General features: G+C 44.1%; 1 long non-coding RNA gene across 1 annotated transcript; it reads right to left on the bottom strand.

The window, feature by feature from the left end:
• Positions 1 to 8,513: 8,513 nt before the first annotated feature.
• Positions 8,514 to 17,267, bottom strand: LOC311589253. Its single transcript, XR_014776472.1, has 3 exons — positions 14,604 to 17,267; positions 11,737 to 14,529; positions 8,514 to 10,558 (listed from the first exon to the last, which is right to left on the bottom strand). It is a non-coding gene; the product is annotated as an uncharacterized lncRNA (long non-coding RNA).
• Between the last annotated feature and the right edge of the window lie 247 nt (positions 17,268 to 17,514).

Below are 17,514 nucleotides of genomic sequence, written 5' to 3'. Positions count from 1 at the left end.
TAGCCAGTGTTCTTAGTGGCTGAGGCATCATCCCTCCAGCTCATATGGCAATCTTTCTTTTTGTTTGGTTTTTGAGATAGCCACTGTATTATAGGCCCGGCTGACCTCTAGAATGGTGTGCTCAACCTTTCTAATGCTTTTAGCCCTTAATACAAGTAATTCTTTATGTTATGGTAGCCCCCCCAACCATAAATGTATTTCATTGCTACTTCATACCTGTAATTTTGCATTTAAAAATCTGTGTTTTCTGTTTGTCTTAGGTGACCCCTGGGAAAGGCTTGTTAAACCCCAAAGGGGTCATGACCCCACAGGCTGAGAACTACTTCACTAGTTCTACCCTGCCCCTGCCTCCCAAGTGTTGGAATTAGAGGTATGCCCTGCCATTGCTAGTGGGAGTGCAAACTTGTACAACCACTTTGGAAATCAATTTGGTGGTTTCTCAGAAAATTGGGAATAGTTCTATCTCAAGACTCAGCAATACCACTCCTGGGCATATACCCAAAAGATGCTCTACCATACCTTAGGACACTTGCTTAACTTTGTTCATAGCAGCTTTATTTGTAATAGCCAGAAGCTGGAAAAAAAAACCTAGATGTCCCTCAACTGAAGAATGGATAAAGAAACTGTGGTACATTTACACAATGGAATGCATGCAACTCAGCTATTAAAAACAAGGACATCATACAATTTGCAGGCAAATGGATAGAACCAGAAAATATTATTCTGAGTGAGGTAACCCAGACCCAGAAAGACACACACGGTATGTATTCACTTATAAGTGGACGTTAGCCATGAAGAGCAGGATAACCGTACTACAATCTACAGACCCAAAGAATCTAAATAACAGGGAGGGCCCAAGGGAGGATGCTTGAATTTCACTCAGAAGGGGAAATAAAATAGACATCTAAAATAGATGGATGGAGGGATCTGGGTGGGAGAGTAGGTAGAGAGGTGAACTGGGGTGGGGAACAGGTGTGGGGAGAGCAAGGGGAGGAGGGAAAAAGACTGGAAGAACAAGTGGAAACTGGTCGGGGCGGGGCATATCTGGGATGAGGAGCATCCCTCAGGACTCTATAAGAGTGATCCTAGCTGAGACTCCTAGTGGCAGAGTACATAGAGACTGAAGTAGCCATTTATTTTTAATTTTCGATTTTTAATTTAATTTAATTTAATTTTTTTGGTAGCTTGGTGGAACTTCCAGTGGAGGGAGAGGGAAACCAACCCACGCATCAAACCTTCAACCCAAAATTTGTTCTACGTACAAGAAGTGTAGGGATAAAGGTGGAGTAAAGATTGAGGGAATGACAAACCAATGACTAGCCCAACTTGAGACCCACCCCATGGGAGAGAGCCGACCCCTGACGCTATTAATGATGCTCTGCTATACTTGCAGACAGGAGTCTAGCATAACTGTCTTTGAAAAGGCTTCATCCTCAGCTGATAGAAACAGATACAGAGACCCACAAACAATAGGCAGAGCTCAAGGAGTCTTGTGGAAGAGTGGGAGGAAGGATTAAAGGAGCCTGAAGGGCCAAGGACACCACCAGAAGACCTACAGAATAAACTAACCCAGGCCCATGGGGACCCACAGAGACTGAGCCACCAACCAAGAGCATGCATGGGATGGACCTAACCAAGCCCTCTACACATATGTAACAGATGTGCATGTGGGTCCCCTAACAATTGCAGTAGAATCTGTTTCTGACTCTGTTGCCTGCTTTTGGATCCTTTTATCCTAGTTGGGCTGCCTTGCCTGGCCTCAGTAGGAGAGGATGCACTTAGTCCTGCTGCGACTTGAGGTGCCAAGATGGGATGATACTCATGGGGGGGGTGCTCCCTTATCTGAGGAGAACAGAAAAAAAGAATGGGGAGGGGTGTGCGAGGGCGGGGCTGGGAGGAGAGGAGGGAGGGGGCTGCAATCAGGCTGTAAAATAATTAAATAAATAAATTTAATAAAAAGAAAGGTATGCCCTACCCCCATCTCCCTCAAAGTCATTCTTAAAATATAGTTTCGGGGGCTGCTGGAGAGATGGTTTAGTGGTTAAGAGCACTGTCTGCTCTTCCAGAGGTCTTGAGTTCAATTCCCAGAAACCACATGGTGGCTCCCACAACATCTATAATGTGATCTGATGCCCTCTTCTGGTGCACAGGTGTATGTGCAAGCAGAACACTGTGTATATACGTATGTGTGTGTATATATGTGTGTGTGTGTGTGTGTGTGTGTGTGTGTGTGTGTGTGTATGCATGTGTGTGTATATATATATATATATATATTTTTTTTTTTTTAAAGACCAGAAAAGATACCATAGGAACTGTTAGAAGTGCAAATTCTAGGGCCTCACAACAGATAAGTAGTGGCACACACTCCAAAGGCATCAGCAGGTGGACACTTGTGACACTGAGGCTAGCCTGGTCTACACAGGGAGTTCCAGGCTAGCCAGGGTTACATAACAAAATACTGTCTCAAAACTGAAACATACGGTGGATCTGTGGATAGGGAGGACCTCACGTGCCCCACTCCTAGTTGAGGAAGGATTAGCAGTTGATGGCTGCTTGGGAAAAGTCATTTTCTTTGGGGGAAGGAGCCACCGGTAGGTCCCCTGGACCCAGTAGATAGCTCCACACCCATGAGCCTACAGACAGTAACAATTTGCTTCAGTTCCCATCTCTAGGTCTATGCCTTGAGTTCCTGCCCTGGCTTCCCTCACTAAACAGTGATTTGAGATAAGTAAGCCAAAATAAGCCCTCTCCTCCCCAGCTTGCTTTTGGTCATCATCTTTATCACAGCAATAGAAATCTAAGATACCCAGATAACCTATAGCTCTGATTTGTTGGCCTAAATAACTCCTAAATCATACAGCATTCAGAAATTACAAGACTAGATACTATAAAATATTAATTATCTCAAATTTCTATTGATAGATGAATGAATAAACAAAACATGGTATATTCGCACAAGGGAATATTACCCACATGGCTACACCTTGATAAGACTGTAATAAGCCAAGAATAAGAAGGCAAATAATGTATGATTGCCTTCATAGGAGTTGCCGAGAATAGTCAAATTTGTATCGCTAGAAAGTGAAGGCTGTGTGAGACGGCTCAGCAGGTGAAGACACGTGCTGCCACGGCCGATGACTTGAGTCCCATCCTTTGGACCCACAGGATAAAAGGAGAGAACTGACTCCCACAAATGGTCCTCTGTGGCATGTGCACCTGCATGCCTACACACAGTAAATATACCTAATTAAAAGGAGGAGGGCACTGGAGAGATGGCTCAGAGGTTAAGGGCAATGACTGTTCTTCCAGAGGTCCTGAGTTCAATTCCCAGCAACCACATGGTGGCTCACAACCATCTATAATGTGATCTGATGCCCTCTTCTGGCATGCAGGTGTATATGCAGGCAGATCACTATACATAATAACAAATAAAAGGAAGGTTGAGTGTGGTGGTGCACACCTTTAATCCCTGCACTCGGGAGGCAGAGACAGAGGGATTTCTTGAGTTCAAGGCCAGCCTGGTCTACAAAGAGGGTTCCAGGACAGCCAGAGCTATTACACAGAGAAACCCTGTCTTGAACCCCACCCCCACCCCCTGCCAAAAGGAAGTGGTTGCCAGTGTCTAGGGAAAACAGAGAATAAAGAGAGATTATAGATGAAGACTCTCAGTTTTGCAGGAGAAAAAAGGTTTTTAAGGATTGGTCGCACAACTATGAGTGTACTTAATAGCACCAAGATGTATACTTAAATGCTGGAGTAGTCAGTTTGAAGTTTTGTGTATTTTACACTTAAATTTTTCAAATTTAGCTTAAGCATTATCAGTAAATTTTAGTGTATGGATCTCATTTGGATACTGATCCAAACCTACAAACTTATAAACTTTAAAACCTTATAAAGGTATCAAAACCTGTTGTATATTTTAGAAAAAAAAACGTGAGAGTGATTGCATATTTAATGATATTAAATTATTATTGTCCGGTTTTTAGTGCTTATTTTAAGGATTTATTTTATTATGTATTTATGTATATGTGTGAGTCTCTGGATGTGTGGTTACTCACACAGACCAGATGAAGGTGTTGGAGCCTATGGAGTTGGGGTGCTCACATCTGATAAATACATGGTTAAAAGAGCTTAAGGAATAGGGTATGGTTTAATGTACTCAGTGGATAGGGACATAGATAAAACTGCTTATGAGTTAATAGTAACTGATGTTGGCTTATGGGTATGTTTGAGTTTCTTTTTCTCAACCCACCCAATACATGTATATAGCATATACAGTAATACAAATTACTATGTATAAAAATACTACATATATATATACACATACTACACAAATATAGTAATATATGTGTAGTATTATAATACATATGTAATATAGTAATATATGCTACTATGTGTATAACACAGTCCACATAATAAAATGGATAAATAGATAAAATTTGACATCATTATGCTAGGCTTACAAGTAGGAATGACAGAGAACTCTGTGTGTATGTGTATAATTCAGATGCATAATACCTATTTTGATTGAATATGGGTGGCATCTGATTTCTAAAAAACTTTATTTTTATGTGTATAGCTGTTTTGTCTGTATGTATGCCTATGTAACCACACGCACACTGGATGCCACGAGAGGTCAGAAGAGGGCGTTGGATCTCCTGTGAATGCTATGGACAGCTGTGAACTGCCAGATGGAAGCTGGGATTCGAACCAGGGTTCCCTGGCAGAGCAGCCAGTGCTGTTAACCACTGAGCCATCTCTCCAGCTCCTGACCTTTATCTTTACTGTTAGCTACACAACTAGCAAAGACACTACTTTGATGTCTATTTATTCTCAGCTCACAATGACATGCTTGCCGGGTGGTAGCTGATATTTATCTTCAAAATTAAATAGCCAGCTAGCAAAGCCACTACATCGATGTCAATTTATTCTCAGCTCACAATGGCTGCTTGTTTTCAACCTTGTCTTGTAAATCTGTTTCCTGCTGTCAAACACCATGGAAAGAAGGACCTCCTTGCATTTCAATTGCTCAGAAGCCAGAGTAAATAATCGTGTGCCCCATGGCACCATCAGTTCCTGTACACAGTCCAGAAATAACACTGGGAAACGGGTCGCTAATGCACATGTCTGTCCGCTGAAAGATATCCTGTAAGTCATAAGGTGTCAAAAACCTGCCGTCTGATTACTGCTCTGCAAACAGGACAGCACTGGAGACACGAAGGCTGAGGGGAAGGTTAAATTTATCCAAGAAGGAAACGGACAGACAATGTTTATGACCTGGTAGCAAGCTGAAGAGTAGGGCCATCATCAAGCTGCTTCGAACGATTGTCCCAGAGCTGTTGCTGAAGAACAATTAGCTGTTTCCTGCCATTTATTTCCAACCTTCATGTGTACAGTTTGAAGTAGGGCATAGTGAGACATAGTCTTTGGCCTCGAACTCAGAGATCTGCCTGACGTGCTTCCTAAGGGCTGGGATTAAAGGTATGCGCCACCGTGGCTGGATGATTATTATTATGTATATCTGTTTGAACTTATACATGTAGATGATTATATTAAAAAAACAAAAAACAAAACGAGGCTGAGGCTATAGCTGAGTTAGTTGGTAGAGTGCTTGCCTAGCAACCGTGAAGCCCCGGGTTCAGGCCTAGCACCATAGGAACTTGGTGTGGTTGTTCTCCCCTGTGGTTGTTCTGTCCCTGCACCAAGGTGGCTCAAGGGGACATGCACTCTCTCTCTCTCTCTCTCGATATATATTATATATATCAAAATAAATAAATACATACATAAACACATGAATAAACAAACTTATGAAAATACAACCATAGCCCTACTTGAATTGTGGTTTTTGCCTGAAGATGGCTTGGATTAATAGCATGAATGCTCTTGCAGAAGAGTTCAGTTTCCAGCACCCGCCCTTGTCAAAGCTCACAACCACTTGTAACTCCAGATCTAGGGACTCTGACGCCTCCAGCTGCCATAGGCCTCTGCAGACCCCTTACTTATACTCTCTCTCTCTCTCTCTCTCTCTCTCTCTCTCTCTGTCTCTCTTTCACTCTCTCTCTGCCTCTCGAGAATAAAAAAATAAATTAATTAAATTTATCTATGTTTTATCTCCCTTTGGTTCTGGCCCTCAGTTTCTACTAGGAAATCATTCCTGGCCTGTGTTTCAAAGCAGTACACAATAGGTTCTGAATCCAGTAAATTCAGTATTCACCGCAACATACTGAAGAGCTTATGTAAGCATTCCCTTCAGTTTCTTCAGGAAGAATGCTTAATTCAGGCTAAGGCACACACTGGCAGTACAAAAAAAATGAAAGACAATGGTGCTGAATTCAAGTTATGACTTGGAATCAAAGTAGCTGAGTGGCCACTTAACAGTCAGCCAACCCACTGGGGCTCCACTCTCCTCATTATGCATGCAGCGTCTTCCAGCCCATAATCTTCAGGGCCGCTTCCAATTCTAGTATCTTTTAAATGAGCTCATGTGCGTAAGAACTGGCACGGCTTGAGATAAACAGATATTCCAGAAGCCAGTGTCTTTCAGCACAGATTTATTCTGTCCTCTTTTTACTTACTTTAAATTTTACAGACATGGTCAAGAGTAAAAGACACAGGACAAGGAAAACTAGCTAAGGTTTTCTTCTTAATCTACAAAAATGGAAAGCTTTCTATAACTTCTTTTTAAATGTCTAAATGAATTTGCCTGGTAAAATGTCAACTAAAAAAAATCTCTGAGTTTGCAATGCCTACGGAGTGTTTCTTAACTGAGTACAGAGAATGCTCTCACTTGATGTTGGCACTGCAACATCTGGGGATTGAGTCAGCCTTGGGATTTTGGACTTGAAGTCAGACAATTCCAAGAATTACTGTACCCTGAGTACTGTACTGTACTCTGTTTCCTTTTTATGAAGTGGGGGTATGTGCCTCTCCAAGAAGGTTATTGTGAAGATGAATAAAAAACAAAACAAAATAATAACATCACAAAACCCTACATAACAGGAAAGGAAACGGGCTTCTACGTGAGTGTCGTGGTGCGTGCTGCAAACAGGGAGGGCTGAGGCAGGAAAACCAAGGTCATCCCCAGTTGCATAACGAGTTTGAGGCCAGGCTGGGCTAACAGGGGACTCTGTCTCATAAATAAAACAGGTAAGTGAATGGCTGGAAGGCAGTAAAGGAAAGACAGTACACGGCAGCTAAAGTGGGTAAATGTGGCAACCAGATCTGAATCCCAGTTTAAAAAAACCAATCATGAAAAGCCAATTTTTTTAAGCCAAATGAAGAATATCGGATAAAGATTTAAGGGGGAGTTGGCTAAATTTTGTTGCTTAGCTTTTGAAGATCGGAATGATATCATTGGGGTTTTGTTTAAGAAGAAGAAAAAGCTTACATATGGCAGTGTCTATGGGTGAAATGATATTTTAAGGTAACGAAGCAGAGGAAAGCATAAGAAAGTATACACAAAATGAGAAACCCCAGAATTTTAATTCATAAAGTTAAGTGTGCGTTTATGAGAATTACACAATTGCTTCTTCTTTTGTGTCTTTGTTTGAATGCTTTTCCAATAAAAAGCAACAAATACCTCTGTCTTTAAAAAGCAAAAAAGAAGTGATTTAGTTTTTCCGTGACTGGGCTGTCCCTGCTGTGTGCTCTGCCTTGTCCTGAACTCAGATGATAGAACAAAACCCATCAGAACCCATTACCTGTACATCTAGAAATGGCTGCTCAGATCAGTAAAATTGAAAACTGGGTCTCAGAAACTTTTGGCAGTCCTTGCGGGAAGGTGGAGTCTTCTGTAGAGTACTCTCAGGAGAAAAAACTTAGTATTTCTGAGTACTGATGCTTTGAGAGCTATCAGGCCATCGGGTCATAACAGCTTGAGCTACTGTTTCAAGTGGACTGTTCTGATAAAAATCACCAGCGCGAAGCTGGGGAAGTTTATTCTTATTACCAGGTATCTTTATACAAACTCAGTTGCTGATTTTTTCCTCTGACCTGTGTCTGTGGTTTTCCATTCTGATTTAAACTCTCCCTAGTTGCAATGCCTTGCCCAGGAGGCTTGGTGATCAGGCAGAACTGGCACTTCCATGCTTGGCCCAACTCTTTGCACCTAGAGTTGATCTCTACCAGACTTAGTTCAGCAAAGGCCTTAAGCGTGTGTGTGTCTGTGTGTCTGTGTGCAAAGGCCTTAAATGTGTGTGTGTGCAGTGTGTGTGTGTGTGTGTGTGTGCAGTATGTGTGTGTGTGTGTGCAGTATGTGTGTGTGTGTATGTGTGTGTGTGTGTGTGCAGTGCGTGTGTGTGTGTGTGTATGTGTGTGTGTGTGTGTGTGTGCAGTATGTGTGTGTGTGTATGTGTGTGTGTGTGTGTGCAGTGCGTGTGTGTGTGTGTGTATGTGTGTGTGTGTGTGTGTGTGCAGTATGTGTGTGTGTGTATGTGTGTGTGTGTGTGTGCAGTGTGTGTGTGTGTGTATGTGTGTGTGTGTGTGCAGTATGTGTGTGTGTATGTGTGTGTGTGTGTGTGTGTGTGTGTGTGTGAGAAGATAGAGTCTCCTATGTGCAAAGCTGTCCTCAAACTCCCTGTGTACCCTGTGTAGCTACAGATGGTCTTGAACTTAGGCTCCTCCCACCTCCTGAGGTATTACAGATGTGCACCACCACGCCCAGTTTCCACACTCTACCAACGGAGCCCCATCCTCAGTCCCTCCAGATGCACTTCTGACTTTGTAGGTTCAGTTTTGTCCGCTACATACATCACCAATTACTCCTTTCTTCCGTTTGTTACTTTCAAGCAGAGTTTGGTGGGTGGAGCAGCCTTGTGCTTGCAAGGGCCATCTTCACCATCTTTCTGTCCAGGTATTAGGGCAGGATTAGGTCCATACACAGGATTCACAGCTCTTCTAGTTGCGAGCTGATTCCAAAATGAGTAGACACAGTATCAAATTCGGTAGCATGTTCCTCTGCCAACACCAAACATCCCACCAACTTAGAATACAATAACTGCTATTTCCATCTGACAGAGAGAGATGGTCTTGAGCAATCTCAACAGGGCACATCTTTCCTTGCCCCGGAAGCAATTACCCACAAAGACGCCAAGCTTATTATTCTTGTTTCAAGACCGTGGGAAGAGAGGAGTCGTAAACTCCTTCAGGGGAGAGCTTAGTGCTTCTGACCTGCACACATGGGTGCTCACCACAGGTTACTTATTGACCATCAAAAGACTGGATTTTCTGGATCATCTAGTAGAGAATATTTTACTATAGTAGGTGTTGGCTTTAAAAAGGTTAACATCTGGGGCTGGAGAGACGGCTCGGCGGTTTGGATCGCTTGCCGCTCTTGCAGAGGATCCAGGTTCAGTTCTCGGCGGCACCCATGTCATGGCTCACAAGCAGCGATAATGCTGGTTCCAGGGGATCCAACCCTCTCTTCTGGATTGCACAGGTTCTGAACATTCATGTGGTACATAGACTTCCTTGCATGCAAACATATATATACACAAAATAGCCTCTGATACCCTGGCCACAATAAAATTATTTCTTGGGATGGCTAAGTGAGAAAAGGCTCTCAATATCTACACTGAGTGTGCCCTAACACCCATTTAGACTGCTAAATGTGTAAGCTTTCATGCAAGCAAGACTTCTCTCAGAACACCATCTCCGTGAGAACCTTTACCTGTGAATTGGCCTGACCTTCGATGCACTTTCTGCCTTTTCCCCCGCTCCAAGGTGAGTCAAACCGCCACATTCAAGAAATCCCACATTAGAAGGAATGTAAACTTCAACCACTGAAATTAGTAGCAGATTTCTTCTAGTGTGTCCACTAAAGACAGAATGTTGGTCTTGCTTAATATGGCAACATAACTAGTGCCAAGTCTGAGGTGACTGTGGCCATTCCAACCCCTAAATAAATTCTAAGACTAAAAGGGGGTGTGTGGGGGGGGGAGTCCAACAAGAAGGTTTAATTTGCCAACAGCCTCTCAAGCCTACACAATGAAGTCAGTCTCTCCCCACCATCCCCCAACCCTGAGACAGGGGTCTCACATAGCCCAGACTGGCTTTAAATGTCCTGGGTAGCCATGGATGACCTTAAACTTCTGATCTTCCTACCCGCACCTCCCGAGTGCTGAGTTTACGAGATGCCAGGGATTGAACCAAGGACTTCCTGACTGCTAGGCAAGCACTCTACCAACTGAGCCACCCTACCACCACTACCACCACCACCACCACGCATGAAGCCAATTTTCCAGAAGAAGACTCCATAGAACCACGTTAAGAAACTGAGCAAAACTCACTAGGTAAACACTACGTACTTCTTATGTACCAGGTGTTATTCTCAGAGAGGAGAACAAGAACAGAGTTAATAAAGCGTTTACTCAAAGAGATGCACAATAAGTAAATACTGCAGAGAAAAGGGATACAGCATGGTCGGGAAGGCTTCAGAGGGGCCGGAGAGGAGATTCAGAGAAGAGCATAGCCACAGGCCCAACAGCTTCTGAGCATGAGCTTTGTCGGGCTCACAGCGCAGCAAGATGCTAACATAGCTTGGGTTGGGTTGTTGAATGGCCTATTTTGGGAAGAGAAGACAGAATTGTTGTTGTTGTTGTTGTTGTTGTTGTTGTTGTTGTTGTTGTTGTTGTTTAACATCCTTTGCTTTGTTGGATGAATCGCCCCATGTCTTCTGCCACAGAGCTGCCCCCTGCCCCCTCCCCAAGACTGTTCTAGGAATCTTGAGAGAAGGCCAGTCCTGGTGCTCACTTTTGTCCAGCCTCTAACTTGAAGCTGTCTTTGTGGTCTGGCCCCGGGTCAGGCAATGTAAGAACATCATGCAAACAGAATTTTCCTCGGTTGCCAGTGGAGGTGGGACTCCCTTTAGAAAAGGTGACCAGAGGTCAAGTGTGGCTGCACACGTCTGTAATCTCAAAACCAGAGAGGCAGAGGCAAGAAGATTTCTGTGAGTTCTGAGCTATCCTCGAAGTCGCAGGGTATATATCAGTTATATATTAGATCCCGTCTCATAATAACAATAGGAAGAATAAAGAAGGAAGTTTATCACGTGAGCCCTATCTAATGAAATGGCATGTGAGCAGGGAATGGAGTGAAACACAGGAGAAGGTCATGGAATTTACACGAGAGAAGAGGCTGTGTGTGGTGTTCCTGGCCCCCATTCTGCAAGCACAGAGGCTCTGCAACAGGGATGGTCTTAGTATGTTCAAGAAAAAGCGAGGCAGCCATATGGTGGGGAGAGGGGTGGTTAAATGGTGCAGGAAAGACTACAGGAGGTGCCGGATTAAATGTGGTCTTAGCTCCAATGCCGTAAGGACCTTAGCCTTTGTCTTCATCAAAAATACTGGGAGTTGATCAAAGGAGGGATGTGACGTGGCTCAGATCTCGAAAGGGTCACTAGAGGAACCCAACACTGATCTTAGCAAGAGACAATTGACGGTGGCCTTGGTGTTTACAATAAAGGTGGATTCACAGTGAAATTGTCACAGATTTTTAAATTTTATTCAATTACGGGTTTGGGTTGTTGCTGCTGCTGTTGTTTTTGAGACTGAGCCTCACCATGTAGCTCTGGCTGTCCTGGAACTCACCATGTAGACCAGCCTGGCCTCAGACCCACAGAGATCTACCTTTTTCTGCCTCCTGAGTCCTGGGATTAAAGGTGCATTCCATTGTGCCCAAATCATAACAAAATTTTTCAAAAACAAACTATCCCCCAGAGACTTATATATAAATGCTCACAGTAACTTTCTTCATATGAGGGTCCAGACTGGGACAACCAAATGACTCTAAGGTGTATTCATGAAAAAGAAATTGTGGTACACGAAGAGGTGGGATGCTCAGCACCTGAAAAGAAGGTACCACTCCACGTGAGTATCGAAAGCACTGGGCGCAAAGGGGGCCAAAGATCACACAGTACCTGCTCTATGACTCCAGTCTAACAGAACGCAGGAATTAGCTGGCATGTTCTGTGGCTATCGAAACCACAAGGAAGCTGGGGCAAAGGAGGGAGCATGAGCAGAAATGGGAACAAGGGAATTTTCTGGAATGATGAAAATGTTCTGGTAGTTAACATGGATGTCTGAAATGGTCAACATTTTATCGAATACTTACGATGTACTTTTGCTGCATATAAAGTCCATCAAAAGACACAAGATATGTGAGGCCCGATGAAATGCTAGGCTGAAAATAACTTGTCTAAATTAGGAACCAACTCAGGCTTGGGCTTCCCGTCAACCAAAGCAAAAGGGAAGGAAATAATCTAGCTCTGTTAACTGTTAATCTAGCATAAATTGTTAATCGAGCATGTTTCAGAGGAGGAACAAAGTGTCAGTTCCAGTAAGACTACAGTTAGGACTGTTAGGGGGGAAAAAAACCAAAGCACTCCTGTAAAAGTTGAAGGACCACTTCTGGCTCAGCTGTATCTATTAATCTTCAACACAACAGAAGACTATGACGCCACTGTTCACTGAAGGTTTTCCTTTGAGGACTAAAGACAAGGATTTCGGCTAGCTGCACAAAGTGTCTAGATTCACCCCTATGAACTAGGGGGTCTCGTATTTCCCAGGCTCCCTCCCCTCTCTGGAGGTCTCAGCGTCTGTGAAGGGAGTTGGGGATTTGGTAATTAGGGGTTCCAGTGTAATGTTCTTTGGAGTTGATTAAAGCTAGGTAACTGAGTTTTAGCTCCTGGACTTGCACTTCGCTAATTACGGGGGTTAAGGAATGTTCTAAAAGCTTGCCATATTTATCCCCAAGTGGGAAAACATTCCTCCCTCTATTTACCAGGCGTAATGGATACCTTTCTCCCTGGCATTCTACAAGCTCTTCTGAGTCTCTTCAAGCTCTGCAGCAGACAGAGGCCAGATATTAAGATATGGCTGACACTGTGCTGCAGGATGCCCCAGTGCTCACGCTCTGGAAATCACTGCACTTTGCAGCATCAATATCCTTTTGATTGTGGAGGACCATGACTCCGGCCATCACCTCTGTGGAGCATGGAGACACACCTCCGTCTGTAGATGGTGTTTTATCAGCGGTCTTCTGCCACCGCAGAAAAGCAAGTCCCCACAGGACATTTCACTTAAAACTAGACTTAGGTCCTGCCACAAACCTAAGAGGGTGAACAAGAGAAACGGTTGCCAGCTGAGTTGACCCACAAGGTGTAGTGCGTTTGTTCATTCATTTGACAAATGCCGAATTGCTTCACGGCAGAGCTATGATAGGTGATTTTGGCAGGGCCCGAGACTGCTTCATGATTCCCCACCTTGAGGCTTGTTTCCCAGGGCCAGCAGAAAAGCTCTGTGGGTAAAGATGCAAGCTGCCAGGCCTGGTGACCTGAGTGTGATCCCCAGGACCCACATGGTGGAAAGGGAGAACTGACTCCTGTCAATTTGTCCTTTGATCTCAAACACACATGTAAAAAAAAATAAAATAAAATAAAAAACAACTTTAAAAAATTGTTTTTACTGCCAAAAAAATACTTTTAGTGACATCCACGGCATATGTTTCCACTAAGCAGGGTATTACTTTATTTCTGCATTCAATGTGAAGACCTACTGTGTGCCAAATATTGGGGGCACTGTGGGCAGAAAGCTTGGCCTATGGTCTAACAGAGCATTGCACACACCCAGAAATAGGAAGTCAGAAGACAGGCAGGGTGGTACCTGTATCTGGAGAATGAAAACTTGCCTATGTTTCTGTTTCCATAGCACAAGGGATGGGGCAGGGAGAAAACCGTCTCCAGCTGGGCTGGAGCAGCTCATAGTACAATCAAGTTATAGAGCCCAGGCTATGGAAAACAGAAAATGGCAGAAAACTCGAGTGGAGACAGAATTTCAGGACTCAGAATACCATTTCCCTACACATAGTGAACGAAACATCTGAACTTTATAGAAGATAACAGATTTATATTTAAGGAAATTCAGACCCAGGGTGAATATATTTAAGGGGCAATAATAGACTATATTTTCAATATTTTCAATAACAGACTAATGAACATGTGTGTGTGTGTACGTGCGTGTGTGCACTGGGATGGTCAAGGAGTAAGAGTTATGTGCAAGGCACCTTACTAAGATATTGGGAGCTAGGGGCTGGGAGTGGAGTGCATGTTACAGTAGTGCCTACCAACCATGAGCCCCAGCACCAACAAAACAGGAAAAAAAAATACTGACATCTGAGAGATAATATATTGAAATCTTGATCACACTAAATGCCACAAAGGAAAACTTTGTGATGCTCATGACGCTAAGAGACAGGAGAACATTTACTATTGGTCCATAGAAGAAGAAACACGGAACAAATCTCAAAGGTTGAAGTAGACGCCACCTCAGGAGCACAGCTTTGTATAGCAGTTTCCTTTTGAGATAGAACCATCCTTCTTGGACAGAAGTTCCTTAAGAGGCAGGAGATTAACAGGGAAGTGAAACACCAGGGTGCTCTAAGGGGAATTGAAACATTGCAACTTGCAGAGAAGCTCTTTAAACTCAGAAGTACACAACTCACTAGCTTCAGGAAATCCCTGAAACGTATATGCAACTTGCAGAGAAGCTCTTTAAACTCAGAAGTACACAACTCACTAGCTTCAGGAAATCCCTGAAACGTATAATCACTAGGCTCCTCCCTCCCCAAGCATATATAACCATTTAGGACTGCTAAGAGATTCTCAGACCAGCCAAGCAACTTTAAAAGGCTAGAGACCAGCTGCGCTGTCTAGAAGCGCTCAGACCAACTAAGCCACCAGGAAAAGACCCTCTCCAAGCTGTAAGGTGCCTGCAGGCTGTGCAGTGTGCTCCAGGTTCTTAGCTTTTGTGAGCTGTCGCCCATGCCAGAGTTGCCTTTGGTGACACGGCTGTCTTGAAGTCATTTCTGCTCCTGTAAATAACCCCTCGCCCATATTCCTATATGCAATCCCAATAAAATTTATTGGCTCATCATGTAGGACTTTGGTGGTGTCCTTACTTTGGCCTGTTGTCCGTTTTCTATCTGCAGCAAGTAGATATTTGTTCCTATCTCCCCAGGAATAGAGCCACACAACAGGAGAAGAACAGAGGGGGAAACGGTTTCAAGGGAGAAAAACAGTTACCAAGAAACCATAACGCCTTTGCAGCAGGATGTTCAGGGCAACAGAGTTTGAGATGTGGCCGCAGTATGGCTTGAGGCTGGCTTGCACGGCAGCATCTTTTGGCTTTCACTTTAAGAACCAGGGGCTGAGACAATGTTTTAAACAAGGGCAGGTATGATGTTTGCACTGTTAAATCCATGTTTTGAAGATTGTTGTTAACAAAATGGATTGCAATAGCACCTGTGTGTGGCGAGGCGGGCTGAGCCACAGGGGCGGGAGCATGGGAAGTTGTTCAGAGATGGAGGATGTGTTGACTATCCAAGGATGAAACTTCTGGCTTGGCCTTTTTAAAGATTACTTTTGTGTGGCTATGGCTGTTTTGTCTGCATGTACATCTGTGTAACATGTGTATGTGGTGCCCAAGAAGACCAGAAGAGGGTACTGGCTCCCCTGGAACTATGGTTCCTATAGTGGTTCACAGAACTACCCACATAGGGGCTGGAGAGATGGCTCAGTGGCTAAGAGCACTGACTGCTCTTCCAGAGGTCCTGAGTTCAATTCCCAGTATAAACATAGAAGCCCATGAAATTATGTATGTAATACAAGTAAAATAAGAAGCCAGGGACTGTCTAGCTTTGTGTCACTTGTTCTGGATTTGTGGTTCCAGAGAACCCACTCCTGCCTCTTCTGCTTAGAATCCACCCCCAAGAGAAACTCAAAACAGGAAGGATGTAATCCCCCCCCCCCCCCCCCCGTGGACACACAAACAGCACCAGAACATTGCCATTCATGGCTTCAAAGCTCAGCAAATAGTTCAAATCTGAAGTTGTTCTTACTGACGTTTTCAACATTACAAAAGCCTAAAACGACCAATAGGGAGCTGAGACTGAACCATGCCTTACTCAAATAAGCATTAACTACAAAGACCAAGAGAGAGAAAAGAGAAGATAATGACTTTGAATAATATAGGGTGAGGGGCCGTCCTTGTTCTAAATAGACATGCTGAAGTCCTTGTTTAGAAAACAGAGCCTCAAATACTTGAACATCCAAGAATCAGAGTCCAACAGAGAATAATTTACAGACACCCAGGCAACAAGCCCTGTTCACTGGAGGAAGTCTCTAAAACATCGAACTATGAAAGGTGTACCCACCAGAGTCCTAAACTCAGCCAGCACTAGCTCACAGCCAGCTTCAAACGTAGGATATGTCCTGTTTCCTTCCAGTAATCCATTTGAATTTTGGTTGCATTATTAAGCTGTCTTTGGGTTTCTTTAGGCTGTATTCTCCCACTTCTGGCATTTGAGATAAATACCACTCAGATCATTCTGTATCTTTTCCCCTTCATCCAATTTACTAAAATTGGCATTAAAAAAAAAAAAAGCCAGGAGTTGCAATGAAAAAAACTACACAGTTAAAAGAAAAATTGGCACTTATTTGCTCATCATAGCAGCGCTGGGGTTCAAGATCAGCACGAATTGCCAACGACTGTACAGAGTTAATAGGAAACATTTTTAGTCACGGTTTAATCAGTCATCTTGAGCCAGAGTCTCTTACCTCTGTCACAGATGAGCAGTCAAAGTCTTAACCATGCGTTCTCATACGACTGTGCTTTTGTTACACAGAAGCAAGCAGAATGTGCTATAAAGGGGCGGGACTAGACACACCTTGAGCTTTGACACAGTCATTTGGGGTACCTTATATCCTGTCTCGGCCAGACACAACATTCTTGCTGAAACCCTAACCTCCAAGGTGTTGATGGCACTAAGGGTCCGGGGCCTTTGTGTGTTTACATGGGTAGAGGCCCCAGGATTGGAACCAGCGTCCTTACAGCAGAGGGCCCACAAAGAACAGTGGGTGCTGCCGGTGACAGAGCGGACTCTCACCAAGGCACCCTGATTTCTACCTTACACAGTTGGAACAATCAAACACCTGTTTATAAGCCACTCACTGGGCTGTGTTTCACTACGTCATTCCACCTGCAAGGAGAACTCAAGTTCAAGGTTGGACAGCGGTCTCCTTGGAAACTGTAAGCCAGTAACCCCCCACTCTCTAGCCTTCTCAAGGCTCTGCCACAGCACTTGAGACCAAATGGTACCCCCAGAACCACGCTAGGAATTCTCCACTTCCTGGGAGGAGGATGTCTGGCCAAGTGTGAGTCAGAGAAGGTTTTTTCCTCCTCTCTCTCTCTCTCTCTCTCTCTCTCTCTCTCTCTTTCTCTTCTCCTCTTCTCTTCTCTCTCTCTCTCTCTCTCTCTCTCTCTCTCTCTCTCCCCCCCTCCCTCCCTCCCTCCCTCTCCCTCTCTGTCTGTAGATCTCACCACATGGTTGAAAGTCGCCTGGACCCCCCATGTGCTTTACACCGCCTCGAACTCAGCCGTGACGCTTGTTTCCCAGGTGCAGGGATTACAGGCATACCCCACCACTCCTGCCTGGGGCTCTCTACTTCATTGACCTAATAGC

Source organism: Acomys minous (assembly GCF_964271855.1).
Source record: "Acomys minous genome assembly, chromosome: 18".
NCBI classification, from domain to species: domain Eukaryota; kingdom Metazoa; phylum Chordata; class Mammalia; order Rodentia; family Muridae; genus Acomys; species Acomys minous.
This window is presented reverse-complemented; position numbering and strand designations above follow the sequence as displayed.